Source organism: Nyctibius grandis, chromosome 9 (assembly GCF_013368605.1).
Source record: "Nyctibius grandis isolate bNycGra1 chromosome 9, bNycGra1.pri, whole genome shotgun sequence".
Taxonomy (NCBI): Eukaryota; Metazoa; Chordata; class Aves; order Nyctibiiformes; family Nyctibiidae; genus Nyctibius; species Nyctibius grandis.
In genome coordinates, this window is record NC_090666.1 from 37,318,613 (window position 1) to 37,324,612 (window position 6,000).

A 6,000-nucleotide genomic window follows, 5' to 3' on the forward strand; every position below is an offset into this window, starting at 1 on the left:
CACCACTTTTTTAGCTGGGCAAAACACTTTGTCTTCCAGTGTCTGACAGTCCTGGAGGAGAGAAAACGGAGTTTTATATCTCAGTTCCAGGCCTAGCTCTGGTTTCTATTGCAATGGCATCTGCCTGATGGGCTGGGCTTGGTAGAGGAGCACCAGAGACATACGTCTATACAAACTCTACCCTGTGACCAACTGCTGCACTCTGTGGTGGCAGCAATGACATTCAGGCAGGTTTCTCATTGCTGGGATGCATCATGAGATTGCTACTTCTCCAGAAGACATTGGCAGAAAATATCACTTTATATATTTAATGCAATCAGCTGATGGAGCCTGTTAAAGACTGAATTGAGATGAAAAGCTGTAACGCAGATGTGTCACATCACAGTTGTGTTGTCACTCTATTCCTTTGTATGGTATGGCAGATCCACAGCAATTATTTTTAAATGCAGTTTCTATTATTGCAAACCGGTAACTTGAAATATTTACTGTTTTATTTGCTTCATGCCAAGTGAGATTTCACTCAATTTGTCATTAAAACCACTGTCCTCTTCTGAGAAAAGGGCGTGTATTTACATAAACAGCTCTCCAGTAATTCTGTGGGTTTTTAGAGGAGCAGGGGCTGGCATAATTTCCTAACCTCATCAAGCTTTGTCCACAAAACTCTGTGCTGATGAGCCCGTGGGATCGAAGGCAGATGTAAGGGAAAGGAGTGTGACTCTGTTCATTGCACTCAAGGGGCTGTAGAAAGGCCAAAGGGCTCCAACTCCTGTTCCTTTGTCACTCCTGTACATGCCACGTGGATCATCTTTGACCAAAAAAAATCCCTAAAACCAACCAAAAAATAACCCTCTTGAATTTTGCAAAGCTGTGCAGTATTTTTGAAGTACTAGCAGAACACAGTTTAGAAATGAGCAGCCGCTGTCTGAGGTGAGTCTGCTGGAGCCCCCCCCCAGTCCCCACTGCACACAGTTATGATTTCCCTTTCACAGAAATCATACGACTGGCTGAACTGGCAACCCTGCTCACAGATCATGAGGGATGAGAATCCCAAATAATGAAAATTTTGAGTATTTTTCCGTATAATGCTAGCGCTTTTACTCTTCATCATCTTGTTTCCATCACCATGACAGCCAGGAAGGTACAACTCCCAAACCCAGAAAGCTGCCTGTCTCACCTAATCACCAAACCTGCGAAGTGGATGTTTGGGGGGAAAAAAAAAAAACCAAATACTCTGAAATTTGAAATGAAATGAAATGAGGAGTGTTGCAGTGCAGAACACGGGGGATGCGGTGCTGGCTCTAAGACCAGCTCCTTCCCAGTTCTTGGCCACTGGATACAGGACATGCTTGAATCTTTTTTGTCCTGTTGTTGTCTTACAGAGAAAAACGTGTTCGTTTATCAAGGCTGCAGAAATGCAAAATACATGTGTGCACACGCAGGCATTAAGACCCCCCTCTATTAAGTCACGAGTCCTCTTCTCCCTTAGACTTCTGCCATTCAAGGCATGAGCCTCTCTTTAACCTGGGAATTAGTCTGGCTTTATTTCACGAGTCCGTTGGGTCCGTGGGTGTGACTGTTTGGGAACTGCCGCCAGGAAGGTGTTAAAACCTAATCTAAACACAAAAGAAAAACCTGTTATGTGTTTGGAGATAAGCCCCGTTGCCGATGCCGGTGGCTGCCGGCCGCGGGCCAGGGACAGCAGCGGCGCTGGCCGGGCCACTGCTGGGAGCTTTGGAAGAGAAATCTCCCTATTAAGATGCTGCTGGTGCCTGGAGCTGCTGCGTGGTGCAGTCAAGCATGTTCTGCCTTTCACATTTTGTTTAATAGTTGACACTTTGTCTGGCCTCTTCTGCTGCTTGCTTTGTTTCTATTAATTATCTTTGATTTTCTTTTGCTTCCTTATCGGCTTCCTATTCCAATTTGTCAGCTCTGTTAAAGGTGATGTTGAAGTTAGGAGCAGCTTTGCTCTGCCTCGAGGCCAGGCGGGATTTCATTCAGTGCCTGCATGCCTCAGCTTGTTTGCGTGCCCTGATTAATGGCTTGATTTTTTTCAGAAAAATTGGCTTCCCAGATCTTCTGGAGACCCTTGAGGAAGTTGAGTCCTGGCACCACAGCGTGTCTCATCACATGGCCCCAGGACACCGCTTCTCAGGCTGTAAGGGGGGTAAAATCCCTGCAGGGAGGGGTGGGTGAGAGCTGCTCCTGGGGCTCGCACACACAGATGTGATCGCAGAGCGGGTGATTGAGATGGGGGGTGACACCGGGCCACCCTGGGCAGATGTGGAGAAGCTGCTGACCCTTGAGGAGGTATATTTAGAGCAGCTAAAAGGGGTGTCCTCAGGAGCATGCACCTAAGTCAGCCCTTGGTATGGTGTCACTAGAAAAATGACAGAGCTCAGCGTCTGCACCGCTTTTGGTGCTGTCAGTTGTTAACACTTTTTTCAAACTGCTATTTCTTTCTAAAGCGTCAGCCTTGACATGTGGCAAGACCAGCCTCAGCTGCTGCTGGCGGGTGCTGGTTGCCTTATCCTGGCACCGTTGCAAAGACAAGATCTGCTCTCTCAACTTGAAATGCATTTCCCCTCCAGACTCTGACTTTGGGGTGCACACAAAGGCATGGCAAAGCCCCAGTGCAGCATTAATTGCATTCAAGTCTGTATATCTTGTCACAGAACTACAGACAGTAGTAAAGCAGCTCCCTCCTCTTATTTCGTCCCCTGCCCCCTGCCCAAGCACTTGTAGAGGTGTTCTGTAACCTCGCCGTGATGGCAATAAGCCTTTATCTGAACAAATTGATCCTGAGATACTGGAGTTTGTGCCTTGTCTGCTGCTGCCTTGTCTGCTGTTTCTATCCTGGCTCTGAGCAGGTACAAATAATGAATTAACTGCTGGATAAGGCCCATGCTCCCCTGAGCAATTATTCTGGCTTCTGCCATAGCAGACTCAATTTGTCCTGCTATAAGTACAATTTTCTGAGGAGTTAGTTCTGGTTCAGGCACTAATCATCCACATCTGTGCCGTGCAGGTATTTTTGGGGAGGGAGCCAGTTGTGAGCCAAGCTGTCAGACTGGCATGTGAAAAAGCACATCTTCAGAGTGCCACAGTCCTTTGGGGATGCAAATATGCTCCCAGCTGTGTGTGTGGCATTAAGTCAATTAGTAGAGAGAGGAAAGGTATAAAATATGCAACGATCTTGAGCACTTGGGTAGTGTGGTGTCAACCCTTGCTTTCCCATCTCTGGAAGATCAGCACTAATGAATTACCACCAATTTAAATCTCAAACATGTAAAATTTGTTTGCCAAAGGTGCTAGAAGTGGAGGTGCTGGTTAGAAAAGTTATTTTGTACATCCACTAATTAACTCTGGGCGAGAAGTGTCATTAGATAGCAAGAAAGAAAAATCGTGCCAAACGGTGTATTGGAGCACTGGCCAGCATGCAGCAGGCAGGCACCTGTGAGCCTTACACACACCTATCTACCAGCTGAAAGAACAAATTATGGTGGTGACTGGGAGACCCCAATCTGGAGATGCTGACCTGCTCAAGGCTTTTCTCCCTGTGTTTTAGCTTCAAGGTGCTCAAACACAGTGTAAAACTGAGCAAGGTGGGACACAAGTTCCTTATTTTGCCCTTCATCAGCAGCAGGACCAGGATTATGTACGTTAACGAGGGGCTTTGCCCATTTTCCTGTTGCAAAGAAATGAGTGGGATGAAATTTCCAAGTCCTTATAGTTGGAAGGGGCCCAAGAGGACAGCGAGGATGTGGTGGCCAGAGGAGAGACCCAGGGGTCTGCAGAGCAGCTGCGAAGGACTTCAGGGCTTGGAGGGTCTTCCCAGTAATTCCAAGCAATCTTCCAAGACAGAAAGTAATGAGATATGCTAAAGGGCTTTAAGATCACATGTAAAGAAAATGGTGAGCCCACCCCAGTGTCCTGGTGAGCTGCTGGTTGTTGCTTTTGCTACTGGGCAATACCTGCAGTAACAGCAGGGCATACTTTGTGTGCCCCTCCTGTTCCTGTTTGCTTGCCCACCTCGTCACGTTGATTAGCTGAACCTGGCCATTTCCCCTCCTTGCTAGAGGACCCCTCCTCTCCCGAGGCTGACTGCAGGGGCCCACCCCTGCATAGAGCGCCAGCAGCCCTCCCCTAAACCTTTGTCTGCCTTTCCAGCCCAGCTTTGTTCCCAGCACTTCTCACCAGTGATGCCTCCATCCAGTGCTAACAGTCCCTGGTCACTCCTGGATGGTGACACTGCAGGCAGTTTGGGCAGGTCTTCTGCTAGACTTTTCTCCCCATTGTGTTGTTAGCATGAGCAGCATCAAAGGGAAAGGCATGAAAACCTCAGCCCAGCTGGTCTTCGGAGCATTTGGCTCGCACAAAGTTGGTGGGACCTGTGTGCACCGCCTGGAGGTGCCTGTGATCCTCCCAGGCACATACATCAGCTGGGGCTGTGGGCCTGGCTGGGGCGCACGGCAGCCAGGGATGGATGTTGAGGGACATTTGGCCATCGGTCTGGGGTAGAGCTGCCTCAGGTGTCCATCAGACATCACCTGCGCCTTGGAGACAAAGTGTGCCCTGACTAGAAATGACCTTATGGGGGAAAAGAGGAGATAAGAGCTCTTTCGTATCTGCCCTCAGAGATGCAGGGTTACTGAGTGCACAGCAGTGGGAAGAGCTTCTCAGGGACTCCTTCAGTGATGGGGATCAGCAGCAGGTATAGAAATCCCACCCTGCAGGTAAAATAATCCTACCCTTTTCCTGACCTGGACTTGGCAAGAAACTTGGCAAATTGACTTTTTGCTGGGTCTAGTGAGGTTTGTGAGTGTTTCTGCACCAGTTTCCTCATTGTAACCAAGGTTTCCTTCTTTGCACAAGGTTTTGCTGAGTTGAAATTGCCTGGTGTGTTAAAAAAAAAGAACTCTGTAAACAATGGTAACTAGCTGCATAATTGGTGTTAAACACCTGTGAAACCTCAGCTTCATCTCCAGAATACAACCAATGTCTTGGGTGAATATACCCCATACGTAAATATCTTCCCTAGTGTCACGCCGTTGTCCGAAATGCGAAGTGAGATTTTATGCTCTTATGCCCAATCTTTAAGCAGATGCAGAATAACAGACAGTATTATATCCTGTTTACTCATTTTGAATATGTTATTGTTTATTGGTACCAAAAAAGCGTCATTAAATAGCATGCCAACTGCAGATGAACACTATATTGATGATGGCTGGTGGCACAGGAGATGAGGGAATTTTATTAACATTGTCATTTCCAATCCCCAGCGTCATAAAGGACTTGGACGTTTTTCTATTGCAGTTGCAGATCTACCTGAACATCACTAAAGCAATCATAGTGTGGGAAATCAGGTATAAACTGAAAAATAATTAAAGGCCTGGTGACATCTTGATAACACTGAATAATTAAAGTGTTGGTAACAAATCCTGAATTTTAATTTTCTCACTTTAGCTGATACTAGTAATTGAGATCAAAAGCATCTTCACTGCTTTAGGAAAGCTCACTCACATATGTATTATTTAAGGAGGGGAAGGAAAAAGGATGAAAACCATAGCTCTGGGTTAGGTCTGCTAACAGCTCAGGAATCACATTAAAACCTGCGGATGGGAATGTGCCAGAGCCGATGGAGCCGCTTCCCTCCAGTGCTCTTCGAAGAGCGTTAAACTGCAGGAGGTACCTTCAGCAGCCCCTGCAATGTTGTTGGTATTTAGGATACACTCCTTAGGCAATACGTGAGTGGAAGGGATCAAGGGCATTCACTTTAAAGCACATGGCCACTACACAGGGGCACAAACGAGATCTGCAGTGTGGACGTGAGCTGTACAAAGATGAGCCCAATGGCATGAGCCATGGAGCAAGAAGAGATGGCCAAGTTACACTGGAGCTGCTTCATTTGCTTTTCTTCCCTGGGATTTGTGAAGCAGTTATGGTCGTGATGCATTGAGTTTGCTATGTTTGGTGCTGGTCCTTTTGTGACTCCTCACGACT